General features: G+C 40.6%; 1 long non-coding RNA gene across 1 annotated transcript; it reads right to left on the reverse strand.

Moving 5' to 3' along the window:
- Positions 1–3763: 3763 nt before the first annotated feature.
- LOC138737745 (uncharacterized) lies at positions 3764–6103 on the reverse strand. The gene is made up of 2 exons (XR_011341197.1): positions 5869–6103; positions 3764–4136 (listed from the first exon to the last, which is right to left on the reverse strand). It is a non-coding gene; the product is annotated as an uncharacterized lncRNA (long non-coding RNA).
- Between the last annotated feature and the right edge of the window lie 20809 nt (positions 6104–26912).

Below are 26912 nucleotides of genomic sequence, written 5' to 3' on the forward strand. Positions count from 1 at the left end.
AAGACATATTGAGACTGCTGGAAATGATCAATTTCATTGGTAAATTCATAACAAACCCATCTTCCAAAACAATGTACCAAAGGAAGTTGTTACAGGATAAACAGGAATTCACGTTGGCAGACAAACAGGAGGAAGAATGGGGATGACTGAAGACCATTCTAACTACAGAACCAGTACTTCTGATATTCTTTGAAGTATATGGAAGGACGAAAATATCTACAGATATCTCCAAAGATGGAATAGGTGCCGTACTACCTCAGGCTACAGGAGAAGATTGGAGACCAGTAGCATACACATCAAGGACGATGACAACATCTGAATTTCGATGTGCACAAATCGAGAAAGTGTCTAGGTCTGGTCTATGGACTCGAGAAATTCCACATGTGTATGGTTTACCAACATTCGTGGCAGAGACAGGCCACCACACATTAAGAGCGAAAATCAAGAAAAATCTCAGTGAGATGTCGCTGCAAATCCAAAGGCTGTTGATGAAGCTGCAATGCTATGACTTTGAATTGGTAAACACACCAGGGAAACTTGTTGTTAGCTGATGCGTTGTCTAGGGCAATGACGCAGAGTGAAGTGCACAATGAGAATTCCACAGAGACAGAAGTGAACCTCCATGTGAATCTGATCACTGAATCTCTTCCCGTATCTGACATGAAATTCAAGCAAATCACATCTGAAACAGAAAAGGACACAGTTCTGCAGATGGTAATCAAGAATCTGAATGAAGGATGGCCTTGAGGTCAATGTCAGCCATACTGAGCATTGTAAACGGGCTTCTACTTAGACAGAGTAGAATTGTCTTTCCTCATCACTGTGATGTAAGATACTGAAATTAGTGCATGAGGGGCACCTTGGATTGTAAAAATGCAAGAGGGCTAGAACTACTGCTTATTGGCCAGGAATAAATGCTGATATTGACAGGATAGGTTCAAGCTGTGAGATCTGTTTGAAGAACTGCACACTTAAATGTTTTGTGTTGGAGATGAGATATTTGTGTTGAGCTTTAAATTGAAAGAATACTGTATTGATCTGTCATGTTAGATTAAACATCTCAAGGAAAGGGTATGTAGTGATAGAGTGCTACCAACAGGAGGAGTCAGAGACAGTGTGTAGCATCTGGGTAATGTTGCATCTTGGAAAGATTCAAAATGGAGGCCTCCACATGAGGACCTTGCCTGTGTGTGTTCTGTTCTTAGTGCTCTTTGCCTAGTTAATAAATTGAGTTGTTTAAAAACAACCATCGTTTATTTATTGTAATAGAAGAAACATCATAATACCAAGTCAGGAATTCACTGACTCACATTCCCTGTGAGATCTCTGTTCAAAATATCCTTACTCATCTTTTGTGCTCAGTGACATCTTATTTAGGATGTCATTCAGACTAGACACAATAATATTTTGGCACAAACTAAATGGGCTGAAAGATCTGGTACTGTGCTATTGCATTTTATGGTTCTACATCCCAGGCTGACATTCCATCCTCTGTTAATGAAACACTAGAGGTCACCTATTAAATGATCTTAAGACACAGTTAGATAGAATTAGGGATTATCAGGAACAGGTGAGTAAGTGAGATCAGCCATGATGACATTGAATAATGAAACAGGCTCGATGGACCAAATGGCCTACTCCTGATCCTATTTCTTGTTTTCTTATGTCAAAGCTCAGGAAATCCAATATCAGCATTCTGCGGGTACAATCACAGATCAGGAAATTCCAGGGACTTTGCTCTATCACATGCATGGTAATCTTTGAACCACATTCCATTTTAGTGTCATTTATGAGTTTTTTTTAATCATATTAAATCCAATGATAGAACAGCCTTTCACTTAACTCCTAACACAAATGATCAATCATTGACCTTTATTCCTTAAAATTTCCCACTTGATTTTCCTTTCCTTATTTTAAACTAAGTGGTAGTTTCTTAAATACAGTTTCAAGGCCTCCAAAACTATGCTTCCACTTCTAATTGGGTCTGCAGGATCATAGACCCTGGAAATTGGGTGACTATTATTCTCGATACTATTCTAGCCCTATGTCTCACCATTTGTAGATCTCCTGTTATGGGCCCAGAGGACCCCCAAACCCAGCAGCAATAGAAATTCACTAAGACAAATAGTTACTTTAACAAATGTCATTTTAAATTTTCTTTAAACATAAAAACAGGATCAAACTTTAATTTATTATTATTAACTTAACTTAACCTAACTTAACACCCTTCTAATTCTGCATGTGTATGAAATGTGTACAAGTTCAGAAAAGTTATTTAATTCACAGTCCCATCTCACTTCTCATTCCTCCAAGCTCATTGGTTTCAGGCAATTCTTAATCTGTGCACAGAATTTAATATTTATGAATTTTCACCATGCTCTGGTGCTTAAAGATAATTGGTTACTGCTAAGGAAGGTTCTTTTTGGTTTCACAGAGAGATTTGTTGCTTGTTTGACACACACAAACTGATTCTCTCTGATCAGTCACTTCAGTGTCTTGCTGAAGAAATTTGCCCCATCAGGTTTTTCCAAATCATAACCTCTTCTTCTGCAGGTCACCACAGAGTTCCTTTTTGTTTGCTTATTTCAGGTGAGATTCTCTAGCCAACCATTTCCTCTTGTATGGACCACAAGAGTTTTGAATGTGCTGAACTCAAAACGCACAACCCATCTTCAAAATGGAGTTTCAACAAGCTACCACCTTGGCATGACTGCAGAAACCAATTCTCCCTCTCTTAGAGAAAGCCTGTTTGGTCAACTCTCTCCCTGCTTGCAAAACCATATGACCTTATTAGAACAGCAAACTGCAACCAGACAGATTGCAGCACCAGACCCAATCTTCTGAGTCTGTTCATCTATTGCTTTCAAAACAATAATCCATTTACACCTAATTGTGAAATTCTTTAGCAAAGCAGTCTCCTTGTTTTATTGTCTTTGCAAAGGGTCTTGATGCCTGCATGACTCACTTTCAGCAAAGCTCTTGTATTTTAAATGAGACCTGCTTTGTGAAGTGTTTGTGTTTGTTTGTGACCTACACTACCCCCACAATCCATCTCCTTCAAAAACATATCTATATACAATATAAAATATGATACAATCCATCACAATCTCTCCTCTGTTACTTTGTCAATCCACTGGTTCATAAATTCACTGAAGAAAAGTTGGCATTAGATGTTTATGTGTGCAGGCAAAAGTTTTTTAGTTGGATTATTTGCACATGTGTCAGAAACAGGATTGTGGGGCCAATGAGAAATGATGAAGGTGATTCAGGATGAAGGTGATTCATCTCCAGTTGATTGGTTATTCCAATAATGTCCAGAAATGCCTCCTTCAGAGGGAAAGGCAACATGGGGACTCACACCCCCATCAGTAAGAAACTGCTCTTTATACTTTCATAGCAAAGCACACAGTTTTGACACTGGGCAGTGATCAATCTATTGAGTTATACATTGAATGGAGGGTGAGATTTGCAGGATCTGTGGCACAATGTAAAGTTAGCAATGCTGAAAGTGCATGAGTGTGTAGAAGACTATATGAATATGCTATTCGATAGAGGAGATTGAACAATGAGTATTGTGGTGAAATCAGCCCTTGGTGCTGCCAATGCAGTGTACGATGAATAAAGATCATTTTGTTGACTTTGACCATCTTTCTGAGGTCATTCAATACCTGGCAGCACTTCATCCAAGTCCTCAAGACCTGAATGCCGAAATTGAACTTCAACTATTTGTGATCCACTGTAGTGACAGTAAGCAGACACAAGATTCGAAGACTGAACAACAGGCTTTATTCTACTTAAAGTCTTCTGCTGTAGTTAGCTGCAACTCCGTGTGACTGACCTTGAGGGGCCGGGTGTGGCTTATATCCCGGCAGATGATTGGCAGCCGACCGGGTGAGGCTTGGTCCATTCAGGTCGGCTGATTGACATCCGGCCAGGTGTGGTCTGTCCTCCGGTGATCTTCCTGCAGGTACACAGGTCGCCCCTGCAGTAGGATAGTGGTGTATCACCACACTATTAGCAAATATTACCTTCAGGAGTGCGCCTGGAGGATATTTGGTCCTCGCAAACACAAAATATCTCTTCCTGGCCATGTGCTGCTCCAAGATTTTCACTGCAAAATAGACTATGTAATTGACCTAAAGGTAAAAAAAAGTTCCATTATTAAATGAACTATAATAATGTAATATACATGAAATTCTTTAACTTTTTCTACAGTAAGGAAGACAGAGAGTCACCACTTTGTCCAATGCCCCTCACAAAAATGAGGACCCAGCAAGGAACAAACTCAGGACCCCTGGTTTACAAGACCAGTGCTCTAACCACTGAGCTATCATATCCTCTCCTCCTACTTTGTGCCATTATTCATCTATTCCTGCCAATGCTTGCATCAGCCACAGGGTATCTCTCCTTTAAGTGGAGCTCATCTCTCATTGTGACTGCATCTTAATCTTAGAAATCCCTACCCAAGAGCAGTGTTGCACTGGAAGAACTGCAAAAGGAAGCTCATTAATACCATCTCAAGGATAATTAGGGATGGACAATAAATGAAAGGCTTCATTGTGATACCTTGAGCCCATAAATTATTTCAAAATGATATTGCAGGCTGGCTTTCAGCAGTGCAGATTGATTTTAATGGCCAAAATAAAAAAAAAGAAATTGAAAGAAAAACAGTAAAATGCTGGAACTACTCAGCTGGTCAGGCCACATCTGCGAGAAGTTGAACAATGTTGATGTTTTCAGGTCGAAGACCATTCAGGAGAACAGGAATGGAGCAAAATTGTAATATGTCTATTAGAATGGAGGAGTGGAGTGAGTTAGGAGCAAGGTTTTTGTGGACAGTGAGTGTGTGGAAGCAGTTAGTGAGAATATAGACAGAAGGACATAGGCACATTTGTAGGAGTTTGCATGTGGGAGTTGCAAAATGCAGAGCAGAAAGGTGAGTCTGGCAGATCAGGCTGAGAATGCGCTCTACTCCCAAAGGAGGAAAATCAAACAAGCTGAGCCAAGATCACAAATGGATGTCTGACACAGAGATATCAAGATCTGAATTTGTAGAGTTCAGTACCAAATCCAAAAGGCTGCAAGGTGCCCAGATAGAAGATTCAAGAATCAAATTTTAAATTTAGACTGAAACAGACCCTTCCAGCCCACAAGCCTGTGCTACCGATGACACCCGATTAGCCTATAACCTTCATATGTTTTCAAGGGTGGAAGAACTGCCTAAATGTTCTTCACCTGCTGAGCCTCCCACCAATCCATCAATGCCGCCACCATCCTATGGGCCATCTCCTCTGCTTCTTTTTTCTCAAATGGAGCACCCAGAGGAGAACGTTCAAACTCCTTACAGACAGCACTGGTTTCAAACCCAAGTCACTTGTGCTGAAATAGCATTGTGCTAACCACTATGCAAATCGTGCTGAATCAAGATTCCTTTCTTGTTATGTAATAAAAACAGTGTAATATTACATGAAATTTGCTCTAGTCCAGCAGACATATTTGTTATCAGCAGAAATTGCTTTAGTCTGCAAACAGATTCACCATCAGCAGAAATTGCTGGGCTCCTCTTAGAGTCAGAGAAAGAGAGGCAAAAGGGAGTCCCCCAGAGTCAGTGAGTGTCCAGGGATTTGCCTCTAGCTCTCCTGCAGCCTCAGCAGCCACACAGATCCTAGTCCAAACCATTGGCAACCCAATCTCCAGATCCGAACCTCCGACATGATCTGAAAACCTTCAACGTCCTTGGCACCCTCTCGCATCCTAGTCCTGATACCTGGTACCCCTTCAGCCAGTCTTGAGCCAATTTCCAGAGGTCTGCAGAGTGGGCCTGAATCCTTTGACTGCAGCTGCCAGCAGCCTGTGTGGGTTCCTCACCTTAAATCACCAAAAGCCCACTGCCTATGTGTTCTTCAGCTGCTGAGCCTCCCACCAGTCCACCGCCATCGTCACCATCCCGTGGATCATCTCTTCTGCTTCTCTTTCTCATGGGGTTGGTGTTTTCCATTATTCTCATGCCCTGCACTAGTCCTCTGCTTCCCCAGAGTCTACAACCCCTCGTGGCTACTGCCAATCATAAGCACTGCCATCGTGGGCTCAGACCTCATGTAGTGACTTCAATCCAGTAAATAGTCACTCAGAGGCAAGGTGATACACTTGTTTGTGACATGTTTCAATTATTTCTAATACAAGTCCAAATGTATTTAAATCCTGTAACTATCTTCTTTACCATTCAATGAAATGTTTATAGAAAACATCCATATAAAATGTCCAATGACATTTGTGTTAACTCTCCGCAAAAACTGTTAAAACAGGTCAATGAAAATTATGAGCATTTTACTCACTCTCATTCTGCCATGTTGTATACTCTATAATGCTCCAGCCGGCACGCGCGCATGCGCACAAGAATAAAGATGGCCACGCACAGCCAATCGACCCAGGGACTCCGACCAAACAAGGTAAGTAAACAAAAACACCCCAAGGTCGCAGGATTTTGAAATTAACCTGCGTAGGCTCCTTGATCAGGCTATTTTAAGCCTGGATAGAGCTGTCAGTAGTTGGACTAAGTGGTAGGAGCCTGTGGAGGTGCACTCTGTCTCCACTCCCCTCTCTCACCAGGTTTTCTTCCATATTCAGTATTCATACTTTCTCTATATATTCTTTTGTCTCTGTTCTCACTTTTTACCTGTTGCCATTCATTCATTGACCAGACAACCTTGTTCACATACTTTCACCCTTCCAGTGGCATCAACCCTCCCCCACCATCCCTGAACCATCTCTTGTCTTATTCCCAGTTCTGACGAAGACTCTTTGTACTGAAACATTAGCTCTGGTTCTCTTCCTAGTGGTGCATCCTAACCTGCTGACTATTTCTATCATCTTTTGTTCTTCATGTTAATTGGTGTTAGGATTCATAATATTGACTCCCTGGTGATGGTCAGAACCAATGAATAATAAAGTTAGTTGTGGTTGGCACTGAACAGTTTCCAAAGAGTAGCAGCATAAAATCAGGGTGTTGTCTGGTTTGCAATCCATGGTATTGGGTTGATCATACATTGTGATCCACTTGCAGTTTTTGGTTCTTTCTCTGTCGTGGTCACGTACTTACCCGCTTTGGGAGCGGTGCCAGTCACCACTGATGATGTAAGCGAAGTAACACAGGGATTATAACGCACTCGCGCAAGTGTGTTAAGTGTCAGTATATGGGTGATGGATCGGGACACAGGAGGACAGTGTGGCAGTGAACCAGTGAGAAGGTCTGAAGAGTTTGGCTGGGTGGTGTTTTGGGAGTTGAAGAAGGCAGTGTGTGTCGAGTGAATAAAGAAACAAGTGCATGTATTCTTTATTTGTTTGTAGTACATCAGTGTCATTAAAAGTGGTGGCCCTGAGAGTTTACAGTGCCATCTAATTTAAAATTGATAGTGATGAGGATAAATGCCTCACGGGGCAATTAGGGAGGTCAAACTGGAGATTCCCCCCTTTGTATTAATAGTACACCAGGATGGTTCATGATCCTCAAAGCACGTTTCTCTGCCCTCAGTGCGACGAGTCAGAAGACAAAGTACGGTTTACTTGTGGAGCGTCTTCCAGAGCCGATTGCCTGTCTTAATGGATCTGGATGGTAATCTCCCATATGACATGCTTAAGGCAGCTATTCTGCAGTGTACTCAGCCATCAACAGATGCTCGTATTACCCAATAAGTATCTGATGACAGCCTGGCCAATAGGTAACCGTCACAGATGTTGAGGAGGTGGCGCAGGCTAGCTGGAACAGACCCTGTTGAAGGTGATTTTGGGAAACCGGTTCCTTCGATGTTTACCTTGTCATGTTCAAGACCATTTGGTGAGTGTCTTTCAAATGTCAACCCTCAATCGGTTGGTGGATCATGCGCACCTCATTATGTCCATGGCCTCCGCAGTGAAGATGGAAGGTTAGGCTTCTTTCCCTAGTCACCAGGAGCAAATGAAACTAGAACAACTACTTATTTTATCTTGTGAAGTGCCAGCACCTTCCCAATTGAAGATTACTGAGTTGGAGCAGCAAATGGCCCAAGCTTTGGGCACGCAACGAATTCCTTCAGTCGACCTGGTTGGAATCATGGTAGTTGAGGATGTGGTAGAGGCAACATGCAGCATATTTCACCGATTCTATTATGGTGGTCTTGATAAAGGGTTGATACTTGAAATGCTGACTGACCATTCCTTCCCATACATGCTGTCTTATTGTTGAGTTCCTCCAGCAAATCTTTATCTACTTAAGACTCCAGCATCTGCAGCTTTTGTGTTTCTCCATTGTTCTGCTCCATTGCAAACTCAAGATATGCTGACTTAGAAGAAGTTTTCTTCCTCTCTGATGGGAGTTCTGTGAAACTCTCTTTCTCTAACTTTTCTTTCCCCACCCACTTCCTGATGTTTTCTCCCTCTACGTGACTTCCCACATCTCACACCTTTCTGTCCTGTAATCTATCACCTCTGGGCCCCTCCCCCATCTTCTCTTTCCTTTATCTATGTAATTTTACCTCTACTATATGAGTCTTGATAAAGAGTTCAGACCCAAAATATTGACTGACCATTTGTACTCATGGTAAAAACACAAAAATGCTGAAGGAACTCAGCAGGTTTCCTCGCGTTCATGGGTAAATAAACATTTCAGGCCCAGGCCCTTCCTCAAGGTGTGTGCCATTTCTACTCATAGATGCTGTCTGACCTGTTGAGTTCATCCAGCAATGCTTTATTTGTTTAGCATTCAAAATGTTCAGTTAATACTTCTTTAAAAAAAAATCACTCATTGGAACCGAAATGCAGCTTCTCTTCACAAGGCACAAGCTAGAGTTAAGTTTAACTGAAATTAGCTAATCACAATATTAGGCCCCTGTAATGGGGTCAGCCATGATTTCCTCTTACATTTCACCCACTTATGCACTAACAGTTTGACCTGACACTCAGACAAGTAATTTCTAAGAATAATACTTGATGCTGAACATGCTCAAACGTCAAGCAGAAGCGCTACTGGTGGGGGAGGAAGCGAAGTCAAAAGCAAGGAAAAGTGCTGCAAAGGAAATCTTCAACATCCATGAAATAAATATAGAGAGTAATATAATCAACAAAGCAATGGCATAAATCACTTTAGCTTACTGTGGAAAAAGGCACATCAGCAAATCCCTGATAATGTTAATGGAAGAATTTTATGGCAATGAAACAGTGGAGGTGCTGATTGGCAACAATATTGTTGATTTGCATCTTCAGAGCAGGTACCTCAGGGGTTTCCTGCACAGATGCTGCCTGAGCATTTATTTTTATGTCAGAGTTTTATCGTCTGCAGAGTCATGATTTTGAAAGTTTACCTGCACTTACAAAGCATTTTCCACTTCTTCCTTGAACACATTTTCTTGAAGAATATCATCAGTCAGAGAGCAGGTCAACAAACTTCACTGGTAGTATTAAACAAATAGGACCATTGAAGTGCTACAGCAATACAGAAATGCTAGCAACTAAAAATAGTGATAATGTAGAACTAAACTTCTGAGCAACCTTCAACTTTTCTTACTGCTACCATTAGGGAGGAGGTAGAGGAACCTGAAGATACTCTCAGTGTTACAAAAACAGCTTCTTCCCCTCCGCCATCACAATTCTGAATGGACAATGAACCTATGGGCACTACTTCACTTTTCTCTTTTTTTTGCATTATGATTTTATTTAATCTTGTATTTATAGAATTGTAATTTAGAGCAATTTTGCACCTGTAATGCATGCAAAACACAAATTTTATGACGCATGTTCATATCAATAAATCTGATTCTGATATATCATTTGGCCCACCTTATCCATGCCAAACATGAGGCTGACCTCGTTAATCCTGTTTGCTAGCCTTAGGTCTCTATTGCTCCATTCAAGCACTCAATCAAATGCATTTCGAACACTGTGTCATCTGCCTCTAGCACTGCAACTGGCTGCTCATGGAAAGCTTTCCTTTCAGATTTCCTTTTAAATTTCTTCCCTCTCACGTTAAGTCTATCTAGTTTTAGACTTGCTCGCTCTTTCCACACCTCTCATAATTTTATAAGTGGCATCATTTAAAACTTAGCCTCCTAGGTTCCAGAGAGAATAAACTGAGCCTATCTAATCCTCATAAGCAAAGCTCTCCTTTCCTAGGTGAATCTGCAAAGATGGACAATGAACATGTGCATGATGCACGATGCCTTGTACATTGATTACACTGGACAACAATTTTTCTTAATAAGTTTCCTTCCTGCAAAAAAATTGGGGATTATGATAAACAATTTCAAGTTAAACACAAAGATCATTTCAGATTTCCTTATCATGTAGGAAGCTGGAGAAACGTTAAATTAATTTTTATTGAATTCATTATGTTTAATTGCATAACGACGCTGACACATTGCATTAGTTCAACTGACCTAAAATTGTTTTGCTGCTGATTTTCATTTGTACTCAGCATCTGATGCCTCTCATGTCAGTGTCCAACAATAGTCGACCAGCATTGATGAATTTCAGTTGTCCTGATAATGCTTTTCCATGGTTGTAATGTTACCGCATCGGACTTGTCAGCCACAAACGAGCCTGCAGCTGACGTGGACATTTACCCCCTCCATAAATCTTCGTCCGCGAAGCCAAGCCAAAGAATGTTCTGATGCAAACTTTCACCATGTTCATCACTGACTGCACCAAGATCAGCAGGGAAAAAGTTCAAGTGCGAATGGAGAAAATGAAATTTCAATGATATGCTGCTCTTCATAGTTTTGTATGCTTGAAGTAGACTTAAAGTATGACAGGAAATCACAAAAATAGATTATATCTAAAAGCAAAAGGTATGTGATGGGAAATTTTAAAGATGATTTTTGTGACCAGCAGCCCAAAATTGATAAAATGGACCCAAAAAGGTTCAGGAAGTAAAATCTTCATTGTTCAGTGTTACCAGACCAAAAGATCTATCAAGTGGAAAACCTTTCAAGAAGCTGCAACACAAGAAGGGCATTGCAATGCACTGGAACTAAAATACATTAGTATTCCTACAATCAGAGAAATTATGAGCTTGAAATCTGATCAATTACGATGAATTGATGTTTGACGTGGTACAGTTTTGAAAGAGGTGGCAATGGAGATAGTGGTGCTCTGGTTATCATTTTCAAGAATTCTATAAATTCACAAATAGTTCCTGCCAGTTGGAGGATAACAAAGGAGGCCCATTTATTTCATAAAGAGGGCGACAGAAAATAATAAACTACCAATCCATTGACCTAACATCAGTGATATGGAAATGTTCAAATCTATAATAAAGGATACATTTTCATGACAACCTAATGTGTTTGAAAATAATATGTTTGAATTAAGTATTTTTGTAACAAAATACCTCGTACATTGGGAATGATTTTGTGAGTAGTTTTTAACAGGTTAACTAATATTTATTCAACTGTATAATGCACTGTAAAAAGAGTGCAATTTAGAGTATAGAGTTGCAACAAATAAAGATGAATTAGTACTGAGCAAGGACAGGATGAGAGCTCTGTTATGGGATTCATTCAGGAGCCTGATGGCTGTGGGGAAGACATTATCTTTAAGACTGCTGAAGTGTGCTTTCGCACTCTTGAGTCTTCTCCCTGATGGGAGGACTGAGAAGAGAGTCTGATGGGTAATTCGGTCTGTTGGCTGCCTTTCCTCGGCAGCTGGAGATGTGGATGGAGTACATGGAGGGGAGGGAAATCTATGTGATGCTCTAAGCTGCATTCATCATCTTCTCCAGCTTCTTCCAATTTTGAGCAGAGCAGCTCCCAATCCACACTGTAATGGACCCAGCAAGTTTACTTGCAATGGTGCACCTGTGAAAGTCATTGAAGGACAAAAGGATATGCTGAGCTTCCTCAGTCCTCCAAGAAAGCTTTCTAGAACATGCATGTCCTAGGTCAGGTTATTGGAGATTTTTATTTCACAGAACTTAAATGTTTCTCCTCTTTCCACTTCAGCACCATTGATGTGAACAGGGATGTGAACTTTGTCCTCCTGAAGTCAATGTTCATCTCCTTTCCATTGTTAATGTTAAAGTAGAAATTGTTATCTTGGCACCATTCCGTGAGATTTTCAGTGCCAAGATTCTCTCATCATTATTTGATACCTGGCCTGTGAATGTTGTGTCATTGGCAAATTAGGTAATGCATTGGGATGGAGATTTGGCTGTACAGTCATGGGTGTAGAGAGAGTATTATAGGAGACCTTGAGGAGCAAGCTGTGAGTGTGATAATGGAGGAGAAGTTACCCACCTTCACTAACTGGAGTTTGTCAGGCAGGAAGCCAACAATCCAGTTGCAGAGGGAAATGCTGAATCCTAGATCCTAAAGCTTGGGAATGAGTTTTCTTGGAACCATAGTATTGAAGGGAGAGCAGTAGTTAATAAACAATAGTCTAATGGCATCTAGATTGAGCAGAATTGGTAAGGATTTATGTAAAGGAAATCATGTTTGATTCATCAACTGTAGTCATTTAGTAGCATAGATAATGGGAAAATGATCGATGTGGTATGATTTGAATTTCAGAAGAGATTTTATAAGGATTCACTCAGGAAATTGCTGAATAAAGTTAATACCCTGCATATGTAGAATAGAAAGCATAAGATGGAATGGATTGAGTGGTGTTTAATAGAAAATAGAATAGGGATACATGGTTCCCTCTTGACAGGCTTTGATTTGTGAACAACTTGGTGGAGTGAAGCAAATGTCACATTTACAAATTAACTGAAATTAGATGGGAATGTCGGGAGCATTGTGGATGTACAGTATATAGCTTCAAGACAATTTAGACAAGTGGAATTAATGGGCATAAACATGACAGAGTAAGTAAAATATGAAGAGAAATAAAGGACAGATGCAGAATTCCTTTTAAATGACAAAAGACTGAGATGTGTGAACAGTCAAAAGAATTCTGGCATTGCTTTTTACTACTCCATTTAAGTCAATATTTTGGTGCACCAGGAGTTGGGAAAGCAAATGTTAGCTGTTGTTTTATTATGCGAAGATTTGAGTAAAGGAGTAATAATTTTGTATTTCAAGTATATGAGGCCATCATAGGACCACAACTGGTGAATTGTGTCAACTTTGATCTCCTTACCTGAAGAAGGGAGTATTTGCTATACAGTGCAATAACATTTCATTGAATTGTGTTTTAAGATTGCACCTTGTCATAGGAGGAAAGATGAGTAGATTAGTCCTGAATTCTCTGATGTTTAGGAGAATGAGAGGTAATTTCATTGAAACATATAAATCTTTCTCTGAATGGTGCAAGAATGTCTCCCTGGCTTCTGATTCTTCAACTAATTGTCACCACTTCAAAACAAGGTGTCATTTATTCCAGACTGAAATGAGCAGAGAATTCCTTACCTTAGGGTCAAAGATGCTCAGTCGTTGATTGTATTTTAAAAGAGATTTTTGGATATTAGGGGTAGGTGTGAAATTGGAGATAAAATAAAAGTGCATTTATGATGGTCTTCATTATGATCTGCCTTCAATGGCAGAACGGTGTTCAAGAGGGTTTGTAATTTCAAGTTCCTGGACATTGTAGCGTGCACGCTACCGCAAAGTGAAGAAAGAAGACACGCACACGAGGAGTCGAAGTCGAAGACTGATTTATTGCACTGGCAGCTCTGCTTATATTCTCTCCTCACTGCTGACGTCAGGAGTGAAATCACTGCAACGCTGATCTCTAATTGGGTGATGTTCCCACCATTGCCTGCTTTTTCCCGCCGTGCAAGTGGTCACCTGGGGAAAAGGTCATTGGCCCCCATGGGATCTGTGCTGTCGTCATGTTCATCGCCCATTTTATGTACTGGGTCGTGTCCCGGTTAGTGGGCCGCTACAACATCTTCATATTGGAGCACCTAGAGCCAGCACATTGAGGCAACAATGAATAAGGCAAACCAATGCTTCTACTTTCTATAGAGTATGAGGGGATTTGGCATGTTGTTGAACTTCTAAAGATTACTCTGGAGGATATACTGACTAGTTGCAACACAATGAGTACCCTGGAATGCAGAAGGCTGCAGAAAGTGAGATACTACCAATCATGGGTGCTGACCTTCCATCCATTGAAGACCTTGTTTCAACTTGTATTTGTATGTGTGAGTTCTTAGACAACACATGGATGAAGGAAAAGGTTCTCTACTTTAAAGTTGATGTAAACAGCACCATGAGGCATGCCATGAGGCTGCAAGCCTCATATACAGATAACATTACTGAGTCTTGCTGTGTGTGTCAGCTCCCTGCTGGCAGCCAAGTCTAATCAAACAGGAACTATAATCAAGCACTTGCTAGTGGCCATGCAAACATGACCACTATCATTACAGACATCAATGTGAGATCACTGCCTCAAAAAGAGCTAACAACATAAAGTCTCCATCACCCCAGTCACAATCTCTTCTCGCTGCTACCTTCAGGAAGAATGTACAGAAGTTGCCTGAAGTCTGGTAACTCTAGGTTCAAGACTGTATTTTTTCAACTGTCTCCAGGCTCTTCAACTCCTCAAACTATCCTAATCACAATACTACTCCAGGACCATCACAAATCTGTCTGCAGCTCTGAAGTAGCACATTATTTGCACTGCTGCAACTAAAAATATTTATTCAGTTCGAAGACCCACTGCCTTACAAAAGCCACCAACATAATATAAGACTCGTTCTACCCTAGCCACATTCCCTTCACTCCTGCAGCCCACCCTTGTCAGAAACAAGGTTCACAAGTGGGAGATCACACACCACCAAATTCAAGAACAGTTTCTTTCCTGCTGTTCTCCGAACCGCAGAAGAGCAAATTTATGTTGCCTTTTGCCAATTGATCTCTCCCTCTCTCTGTTGCTAAGCGCCTTTGTACTATGCATGAGATTGTCTAATTGGTCTGCTTGCAAGACCACCTGTGTCACTGCATTTTTGATACATGTGACAATAAACTTGAATTTGATAATTTCTCTCTCTCCATCAGTTGGAAGCCGAGACGTTAAAGCGAAGCTGAGTGGCCTCTCCAGGCACAAGCCAGGGAAAAGTTGATATGGAGATCAGAATGTTGCCCATGCAGTGGAATTCCCCTCTCCATTCTAATATCAGGTTCAAAGGAACGAAGAAAGTCTATATAGTTTAATGCCAGCTGCATCGCAGGATTTTCCGTACTGGTTCTGGGAACAGCAGTCAGCTGCCTTTGGGGCTCCTACTCCGGATTCTTCCTCGGGGTTTACTCCCAAACCATTTCCCATAAGCAAGTATAACCACAAGGCAGTGGAGGTTTGAAATCAGAGTTTTCCCTCTCCTAAATGAGCTACCATCCATGGTGAATGAACCCGATCTGCCCCGAGTAATTGGTTTCAAGGCACCAGTGGCCCACCTTTGCCCCTTCTCCTGTCAGTGAGAATAGCTCAGTTGGGCATGAGAATTATGCACACATGAAGGCCAGTGGTTGGACTTGGTTGTCAGAGGCTGTTTGAATCACATGCCATGAAGAACATTTGTGTAGCGGGGAGAGCTCGTCCCCACTATTACCCTTTGGCTATGACAACCTTTAGAATCATAGCACAGTATGTTCATTTAATTTATTGTTTGCTGCACTTTTCTACTTAACTGTGTAAGTGCAGCAAGTATTTTATTTTATTGATACTTTTCATTTCTGTATATATGATAATAAATTCACATCATTATAATCAAATCTCATCATGACTGAATGGTGGAGTAAGTGCAAGGAACAGAGCAGCCTGCTCCTGCTTCTATTTCACATTTTTGTATGTTCATATGTAATTCAAACCTGTAGTTTCTAACCATGGAGGTGGCTGAGAGATGAAAGTCGAAGAAATATTCCAAACAGAAACTCTCTAATAGAGTTCATTAAAATGCTCTTTGCAATTTGTCAATCAGAAGCAAATACTCTACTGAAAATGCTCAATGCATTAAACATGATCCAACTTACAAATGAAATCAATTACTCATTTTCTGCAAGAATGATTGAACTACAGGAAGAAAGGAGGAGTCATTAATAGAAGGAGACTTTACACTTCAGTAGAATGTGTTTCTGAGTGTCTCCCAAACACAAAGTGCAAGCCCATGAGTGGAGTTGGATTAGTGATAGTGACCCACAAAGCAAATCATTTCAAATGTACCTTAATGATGCAACTATCAAAATAATGGTTTTTTTTTAAATTTAAATAAGAGATTGTTATTCCTATAGCAAGTAGTTCTGGGCAACTTTGTACTGGAATATATTTGGTTTGGCAGAGGATAGAACTGAAAACCAACACAGAACAAGCATTCACTGGAAAATTGGCAGTGCCAGGAATAGGGAATGCTGACACTTCTGACTGAATGAGAATTCCATTTGGTTTATTTTCAAATGTAGGCTTCAGTTCCTGAAGTTTATGGTTTAACAATAACATTTCCGAATATTTAATTGTGGAAAGGAAATGTCAATCACGAGAAATCCATTTGAAAAACATCTAAGAATTGGACTCATATTTTGCAAAGGATAAAAAATTGTGGTGACTGATGACATCGATTCAGGAGGTCCACAGACTGATGACCTAGAGCCAATCATCTTTAGTTGCTCCATCAATCATCCAGAAGGATTGCCATTGCTAGTTCATGATCAAATGGCAATGGGAACTCACAACCTTCAAAAATGACTCAACAACCCTTATTACTGCTTTCCCAGTAAAAATGCATTGATGAAGTGGGACATTCACTGATGATTGTACAATGTTCAACTTCACCCACCACTCCCCAGCAAATAAGGCCCATGCTTGTGTGGGCAAAGACCCAAATGATATTAAACATGGGCTGAAAAATGACAAGTTAAAGTTCCACAACATTGCCAGGTAATGACCATATTCAGGAACACAATGTCTAGTCAACTTCCCTTGACATGTAATGGGATGACTATCGAGAACCCAACTATTCACTTTCTAAGGGTTACCAATGACCAGCTACATTAATCTTGTGCCTGCAATAACACATCTGACGAATAGTCTTGGACCTGTACCACTAACTCTTTTTTTTCTTTCTGCACAAGCTGCTTACCCTGTGAAATGTTGTTTTGAATTGAGGTGAGAGACTGGATGTTGTGTGGCAAGTGACTCAGTTTCTTACACTCAAGGGGTTTTTCTCCATCTACAAAGCTGTGAAATATTTCCCACATGTCTGGATAGGTAGCTTCAACAACAACCAAAGACTTCGACAGCTTCCAGAACACAATTGGTTTTTTCAGTAATATTGCAATTCCTCAAATAAAACTAGATTTTTCATTCCAGATTTGTTTTGTAACTTGAATTTCAGTTTCAATGAGAAGGATTCAAGTGTATTCCCTGATGAACAGTGCAGACTTCTGATAGAATAACTTATTCACATCTATTATGTCCTGATTAAGCATGGCATCCTACCCCATTGCCTCTGATCATCCAGCATTGCTGTATTCCAGTGGTTTTCATTCCACTAACATACCACTTTAAGTAATCCCTATACCATAGGTGCTCTGTGATTAGTAAGGGATTGTTTAAGGTGGTATGTGGGTGGAAAGAAAAATTTGAAAACCACTGTTTTAAGCGTACTAATTTACTCATTATGTGCACCATTTCATAGCTCAAAGGAAATGGGCCAAAAATTACATTTTTTTGTCAAGCAAAACATTTCAGTATCAATTGGGTCTAGAGCAGTGATTCTCAACCTTCCCTGCCCACTCAGATCCCACCTTAAGCAATTCCTTATTAATCAGAGAGTGCTTTTGGTATAGGGCATACTTAAAGTGGTATGTCAGTGGAAAGAAAAAGGTTCAGAACCACTGCTCTATTCCATTCTTACTTGTGTAATCATAGCTACACACACACACACACACACACACACACACACACACACACACACACACACACACACACACACACACACACACACACACACACACACACACACACACACACACACACAAATATATACATATAGAGTGAAAAGAAAAGTTTACAAAGCTGTGATTGCAGTACAAACACAAAAATATTGGAGGAACTCAATGTCCATAGGACATTGAGATGTATAACCAACATTCTGGGCCTGAGCCCTTCAGCAAGATATGAACAAAAGCAGGCAGGTGCCTGAGTAAAAAGGTTCAGGGGGTTGAAAGAAAGGGCAGGGAAAGGAGCACAGACAAAATGTGATAATTGGACATGGATATGACAGGAAAGGAAAGGTGAGAATTGAAACGGGAAGGGGGTGGCTTTGTGAATGCAGAGCTGGAGGAAACTAAAAAAGAGAGAAAGGGAAAAGAGAGAGAGAGAGAGAGAGAGAGAACTAGAGGAAAGGAGACATTGGGATAGGGGAAGGGATGAGACCAGGGTGAAGGTGGAGGTAACGAAAACCAGAGAAGTCGACGTTAATTCCTTCTGGATGGAGGATGCCGAGACAGATTATGAGGTGTTGTTCTACTAATTTGTGGGTGGTCTCAGTCTGGCAGTGCATGAGACCATGGACAGACATGTTGGTATGCAGATGGGGTGAGGAAATGAAATAGGTTGCCATTGGGAGATCCCCGCTATTACAGTGGAGAGAACAATGGTGCTCAACAAAGCGATCTCCCAGACTGCATCCAATCTCTCCAATGTAGACAAGGCCCCAACAGGAGCATCGGATGCAGTAGATATGACCCCCGCAGATTCACAACTGAAATCTTGCTTTATTATAGGGCTGTTTGGGGCCCAGAATGGTGGTGAGGGAAAAGTTATGGGTTCAAGTGTATCATTTCTTATGGTCACAGGGATAGGTATCAAAGGGTGATTGGTGGGAAGGGAGGAGTGGATGGGGAAGTCCTGCAGGGAGCAGTCCATGTGGAAGGTGGAGAGGGGAGGAGCTGGGAGGATGTGTCTGTTGGTGGGATCATGTAGTTATTGGCGGAAATGGTGGAGGATAATATGTTGTATGCTGATTCAGGGCTCAATAGGATCTACATTCAATGCCGTCTTGTTTCTCATCCTGTGCATTTGAAAATAAGACGTCAGTTTCCTGCCATAAACTAATGCCACTCAGTTGTACCTCATCATGCCCGACTCATGATACCTCTCTTGACATTTTTGCCATGTCTAAATTGCAAAGCTGTTTGTCATTTTAAGTGGATGGAAACTTCATTGAAATATTGAGAGAACTTAAGGCATCATTTTTGAGCTATATCACACTTAGTGACAGATTGAATCTCTATGTGACAATTGTTCAAAATGGAATTCAACTACTCACAGCCTTGGTGTCATAATTTAGCCAGAGAGAAGCTTTGAACCAATTATCGTAGTCATCATTAGGGACCCCTATTTCTTTCCTTAGCATGACTCAAACCTGCTGCTGAAACCTTTATTCATATCTTTGCTGTCATTGGACATGAAATAGACCATAATTAAACCCTGCAATGCAATCCTAGGCTTGTCCTGCCCTCTGCAAACTGCAGCTCCTTCAAAATACATGAGGAACAGGCATGGAAGAGAGTTGAGGCCAACAGAAATCAGCCGTGATCATATTTTTTGCCTTGCATGGCCAAGTGGTCAGCTCCTGCTCCCATTTTCTCTTCTTGTGTTTTTGAGACTAATTTACAGGTGGAATGTCAAGTAGCTGCTCTCCTCTCCGCAGATCCAACTTGGATTCAATGTGCTAAATGTGCTATAAGGATTGAATGATTGTATGATTCATATCTTTCCCCACACATTTGCCTTTCATTTTCTGTCTTGTGTGGCTTTACCTCAATTTCTTAATTGCTAACACTCATGAGAAGCATCATGAACGTTGAGAGATCCTACTTAAGTGGAAATTACAGCTGATTTTAAAGCAATTCAAGATAAAATTTGAAAACTCTGTGTTTGCATGATTGAAGCCTCAATGCAACCTCAAGATTCCGGAGTCTATTAGGTAGAAGCAATGTTTGAGCTGAAGTGGTGAATGCAGGCTCAATTTTAATATTTAAGAAAAATTTCGACTGGTACATAGATGGAAGAGATATAGAGGGCTAAGGGCAGGATGCAGGTTAATGGAATTAGGCAAATCAGTATTTCAGGACAGACTAAAGGGCCGAAGTGGCCTGTTTTTGTCCTGTAATGTTCTATGATTCTATAGTTCTAATGTCCTCAGGATACCTATTCATCTAATGCCTGACTCCAGTAACTTCATGGCAGTGGTACAGTACGCTAAGATAAAGGGACAGCTTTGAAATAAAGCCAAATTGTACTGAGCCAGTGTGAAGCAGCTGTTTTGCTTCAGTAGTTGAACATAATCATTGTTTGTTCCATGATATTAAAAAGATTCCATTGCTTTTACAGTTTGAGATAAGTGGTCTCAAAATCAAACTCAGAAATTATAGCTCAATTCCTCTCCGTGCAGGGAGTACCTGATTTGCTATTTTAGCCTTTTCCCTTTGTATCACAGCCTGATTCAATCCTTGGCACCAAATCAGCAAAGTGACCAGCTATGACGGGTTCTAAAGATGTGCATGTCACGTCGAGTATTAGCTTTTTTTTTTGTTCTGGCAAAACCCTAACATAGCAGTTTCAAAAATTAGTTGAGAGACTTCATTCATCTCGGTTGATATTATTACACAATGGATGCTCATATTGAGTGATGCACATGCAGTTCAAATGGAATTTGGAATTTTGGACAACCTAAAGCATTGGGGTGTGGTGACTACTTTATTTGGCTACTACTCTTCATTGCATGGTAGAGTTAAACAGATCTGACCTTTCAGTTGTTCTTTGGATGCAGCAAAATAACCTAAACAAGGAACGTAAAAGGTGATTTAGATTCTAATTACTTAGTCTGAGAGTGGATCCAGGCCTGATGCTACTGGTCCCACTTCCCCGAAAGAAATATCCACAATCCTGCATTATTCGTACAAGTCCTCTGCTTATACAGGCAGACCACAAGTTATCAGATTTCTCAATCTTATTTGTCACACCAGCCACTTCTTACAGTGACAACAGAGAAGAGTTCAGATTTATTGCCAGAATACATCCATGACATCACATACAACCCTGAGATTCTTTTTTTATGCTAAGTTTAGTAATCTATACCAGTAACTGTAATCTGTAAACAACTGTGCAAATGTGGATGTAAATATAAATATATATTAATAAATAACCAGCATGTGCATCCTTAAATTAGTCTCAAAATGAGTACGGTTATCCTCTATTGTTCAGAGCCATTAGCTTAATTTCAAAAATTTGCAGGTGTACGGTATTGGCTAAGTTTTTATTTTAGGAATACTTTCCTAATTCCTCATGTTCAAAATGAATTAAAGTGGGGTGGGGCTTCTGGCTAATGAGTTCCAGAGTCACTCAACCTGCCAGAAATCCCAGATCAGATGATCAATGTGGTGAATAAAAGCTGCACCTTTATCAGATTTGGAGAACCTAAGAGAAAACAGATGTTGTTGTCTGGAGGAAAACACAAGCGAATAGAAGAACTGAATGGGTCGAACGGTATGTATGGAGGAAAAGGAATGATAATGCTTCTGGTCGTTCACCAGGACTGAGATAGAAGGGAGATATAGCCAGTATAAAATGAAGCAGCGGCTGGAGTCGATAGTTGAACCAGGTGAGAAGAAAGGTAATGAGAAGGTGGAGCCAGATGGGGGGGAGGAAGAGTGGTAAAGTTGGAATACAAGATTTATTTCATATAAAGGACTGGCACCTACACAAGGTGCTCCACAATAAGAATCTAGTTCTTTCAAGGCTGGAACAAAAGTGTTTCTGTCAGAAACTGAAGGGTCATAACTGTTGGAAAAGCTGGCACCAAGGCATCAACAACAACTGCACAGACCATTCAGAAGGATAAGGATTGCGAATGGCAATTTAATCATCACACAATCTCTTTACAGCAAATAAGTGGTTTATTGGCTTCACTGGGTTTGCAGGGGTTACTTGGTGGTAATAGAAAAAAGTTTATTGAAATAGAGAAAGGCAAATTTACAAGTACTGTCTTCCGTGTCACAGATACTCTTTAAACTGACACCACTAGTAAACCATAATACATCCTCATAATGACGTTTTAACTCCTGGTCTTTATTTACTTCTACCTACTCTTGCTTATTATCCATAAAATGATTCTAAATGAATTGTAATTACCGGATATGGACACTGCCACAGGCAATTTACAGAAAGGCTAAGAGACTATTTAATGACATAGTCTTCTGTTGGAAAATTGATTCAGGGTTTAAAGGTTGCTTTCCCTCAGTGGATCCTCTCTCCTCAAAGGGCTATTTCGCGCTTTAAAATATATAAGCAGGATTAAGCAGTTGTTGGCAGAATCACAAACAAAAATGAGGAAGCGTACAGGAAGGAGATAGATCAGCTTGTTGAATGGTGTAACGACAACAACCTTGTGTTCAACGTCAACAAAACCAAGGAGATGATTGTGGACTTTAGGAGGAAGTCAGGGGAACACGACTCAGTCCTCATTGAGGCCTCTGTAGTGGAGAGGGTCAAGAACTTCAAATTCCTGCGTGTCAATATCTCTGAGGATTTGTCCTGGATTCTCCACGTTGATGCAATTACAAAGAAGGCTCGCCAGCGGCTATACTTTGTGAGGTGTCTGAGGTGATTCAATATGTCACCGAAGAATCTCAAAAACTTCTACAGGTGTACTGTGGAGTACATTCTGGCTGGTTGCATCACTGCCTGGTATAGAGGCACCAACTCTCAGGACAAGAAAAAACTCCAGAGGGTTGTTAACTCGGCCTGCAACATTAAGGACACCAGACTTCACTCCATCGAGGACATCTACATGAAGAGGTGTCTTAAAAAATCAGCCTCTATCCTCAAAGACTCCCACCACCCAGGCCATTTCCCTCTGTTACCATCGGGAAAAAGGTACAGGAGCCTAAGACAAGCACTCAGCGGCACAAGGACAGGTTCTTTCCCACTACCATCAGATTCCTGAATAATGAATGAACCAAAGACACGGCCTTACTTTTCATGCACCATTATTATAATATTTTTATAGTAATGTCATAAGATGCCTATGATATGAATGTTTACACTGTAACGCTGCCATAAAACACCAAATTTCATGACTTGTTCATGACAATAAATTCTGATTCTGATTTTGAAGCTTTTTGTGCGTCAATCCCAGCAATAAATGGACATTTAGCTTCAAAACACCTGCCCTTCTTCAGAGTTCCCTAAGACAGGGTGGTATTTGCAGCATTATATGTTTCAGATGAGTTTGTTCTACAGTTGATTCCTGCCCAAACAAATCAACTTGGCATATTCCAGTTCCCTCTACTCAAGGCTCTTTACATACACTGGCTAACAAATTGGGCTTGGTAGCTTCATTTTCTTAGTGCTATAGATGCCAATTTTCTCATAATTTTCTTCATAATTTGTACAAATTCCAATGCACCCAATTCCACAAATTAAGTGACAGGCACCATGTGTATAGTGCACACACATCAGGAGTGTGCAGAGAAGCAAATGAAGACATCAGAACTTCTGCAATGCTGCCTTGATACCAAACCTATCAAACTGGACCCCACCAATCGATCTGATACAATGTGGTAAGCACTTTCTGAAATCCTGGAACTCAGCAGCAGTGAGTTCTCCTCCTACCATAAGGCCACTGGGTTTAAAAGAGTTGTGCTATGCGAATTCTTTACTGAGGGTGACTCAGGTTCACACTGGGAGGAGGTTGAGGGGCAAGAACTTTCCTCTGAACTCCTGGTTCTAGGGATGCAGTGACACCTACTGGAAGTAGAATTTGCACAATGCAGAAACTATTGTGGAGAGCATTCATGGTGTGCTAAAGCACAGATATTAATGTAGACTCATCTAAAGCACACTAGAAACATTTCTGGCTCTTTTATTACTTGGTATGTCTTCTACAAGCTCCTCAGATTGCAGAGATAGTGGAGAACCAGGTTATAAACCACTAAATTCTCTAAATTCTGGAGTTGTTCAAGAGGATTGAACAAGCACAAATGTAACAGGCCTATTGAAACAGAATGAGTAAGTTAGAACATAGGAAACTAAAAGCCTCAAATCTGTCTTGGAAAAATGCTGAACTTCATAATTAACAGGAATAATTTAAACTCTTATATTTGTGTATTGAAACACGATACCTAATACAGTGAAAATTGTACTTCTGTGAGCAGAGTAGCAAATCTACTGAAACATGCATACAGCCGTACAAACCAGAAGAACGAGAACGCAAATTATATCGTATTACTGTACAGTGAAAATGATCAATTGGTGCCTTGCAAATGAATCATGAGAAAACTGTTGTGACATACATTTGGGAGCTGGGAGTTATGGGGAAGAATGTCTCTAAGCCTGTTGGTGTGCAATTTCAAGTACAAGTTTATTCAAGTTCAAGTTCATAGGGTTGAATGGGAGGAGAAAGAAGAGAATTTGTCCTGGGTGTGTTGAGTCCTTCAATATGTTGGCTATTTTTTCTGGACAATGGGAGTATATACGGAGTTGATAGAGGGGAGGGAGGATTGCATAATGCTCTGAGCTGCATTCACCGCCTACTACAACTACCAATCTGAGCAAAGCACATCCTGTACCATAGATAAAGTGGGCAGTGAGAAGATGTGTCCACCAATAAGAGAGTCTAAGACAAGAGGGAGTCGGTCTTGCCATCAGCACCCTCTCAAATTCAGGTACCGATACCTGGTTCCCACAAGCAGCAACCTGCAGCCTGTGTGGGTACTTCAACCATGAGTCGCCAACAGCCCTTTAGCCAAATCCATGGTTGGTGCCAAAGGGGGGCATCCGTGGGTATTGCCCAAATGAGGTTCTGTGCCCCCCAAACAAAGGGCTGTGACCCCCATAGGGTCACGGCCATCCCTGGCCGTCAGATCTGCCCCACTCGCTCCTGCATCAATAGCGTCTAGGTTGATGCACATTAGCGACTCTACCCACTCCTGGCTGCGTCACTAGCGTGCGTCAAGCTTGACGTTGGATGGATGGCCTCAACGACGGATAAGCTTCAGTCAGCACCCCTCCATCCCTCCACCTCGACAGGTCATTCCCTGCCCCCCCAACTCGTTAATGCCCCTCTCAAACATACATTCTGACGCCAACGCTGGTCAGATCAGGAATGGATATGGTGTAAACACTACTGCTTCTGCTAGTGGCCATTGTTTCTCACCTAGTCTTGCAAAAGTTAAGGAAGTGAGAATTTTCCAATCTCCTGGGATAAAATGCAATACCTTGTAGAAGTATTGAGTGTGTCGACTGGTTTGAGGGCTGGTTAAGTGTTAACAGCTGTGAAGGAGAATGTGATTTTTTTCACATTTTTTTGAAGATTGTTGCAAAGAAGGAGATCCAATCAGCCCATGATTTACTGCTAGCTTTCAGACTGCTGCCCTCTTTATGAGTCCCCCATTTAGGTTTGGTTCAATATCAGAGTTTTGATAGTCAGACTGGAGCACAATCTTTAAATCTGGCGTACAGGTTGATTTGAGCTGTGCAACATGTGCCACTCACCTTATCACATTAACTCTTATCTGCAGGGTATCATTTCCTGAAGACCTCAAATCAGTCATTCGAGCCACCCTCACAGAGGCCGAAACTCATTTCTGTAAGGGATTGTGCTCATTGCTTCCAGCTGCCAATAGGCTTACACAATTTCAAAAGCTACTCAGCTTCCCTACAATTATCTTTATTTGAAAAGAGCAAACATTATTTTACAGACTTAGCAGTAATAATGGGGTAAAGTGTACGTAATTAAATAACTAAAAATGACCTTTGCACTTCACACCATTGCAAGGAAATTAATCTTCAACCTCCTTGTTATTCTCCCTTGCATCTTGTGAACTTGCTTCCTTTACAAGGCTATGTGAAAAGAAGCTGTTGGCAACTATGAATTATACGTTCTTTCAACATTGAAAGAACTTAGTAAATCGCTATTGTTCATCCAAACCTTTGTTGCCTGTAAGATAAAGGTAACAGTCCCATGATACATACTTAAACATCCTCGATTTCCAAGAACAATAGAGCATCCTCTTTATCTTGAAAATTCAAGAATAGAGGTAAACATAGTCTATGCCAATGGTTCAGCTCTGTGCCTGATCTTTTTTTACCAACAGACATCCAATCCCAACCAGGAACAATCATGTCTGTGATTAGTCTGTCTCTGGAATGATTTTGCTTATTCACCTGAGACTGCAAGAGGAATGTTATAGATCATGATACATAAGTGCTCTGCAAAAACTGGTACACAAGAGCTTTATTGTACTCTCAGCCTTATGAGAGCTGCCACTGTTTTTTTGTGAGCAGAATCATGGAATCGCTTCAAGGTATTCATCGGAATGTGATGCAATATGATGACATAAATCTTCATGAACATGTCATATCACTGGCATGTGATACCAAACAAAAAGAAACATGTGATTTGATAAACTTTTGCTCAGCTAGTGGAATCTTTGCCCACTAAATGTTTCTGTGTACCTTTTATGTACTCGTACAATCTCTCATCCATTACCATTAACATAAAACCGTTGATAAGTGCTTTAAAATACCTGACTTGCTTATTTTATCATATTCAAGAAGATGATACCTTTAAAAGAATCACAAACCATTTGTTTTTAATTATAATATCTTTCTTGTTTAACACACCTATTTGTAATACTCTATGTGATAAATCATGCAGTTATTAAGGTAATTCAGCTGAATTTTTGTGAGCCAGCTGCCATTATATTTAAGTCATTGTCATTTTTTGGGTAGTTAAAAAGAGTAAAAATCTCTGCAGCACTCAGCACCATTGCTATCTTCAGTGGTCTATGACTGTTTTCCATATTACCAAAGATGTCTGTGCTGTAGAATTCACTATTTCCACTTTTGGAATATCATAGATTTTGAGTTGTGCAAAGACGAGTTTAACAGAAAATGTGAAATGGTATCCAGATGTTAATTCTCTTTTGTACACTGAC

The sequence above is a fragment of the Narcine bancroftii genome, chromosome 6 (genome assembly GCF_036971445.1).
Source record: "Narcine bancroftii isolate sNarBan1 chromosome 6, sNarBan1.hap1, whole genome shotgun sequence".
Lineage (NCBI taxonomy): Eukaryota > Metazoa > Chordata > Chondrichthyes > Torpediniformes > Narcinidae > Narcine > Narcine bancroftii.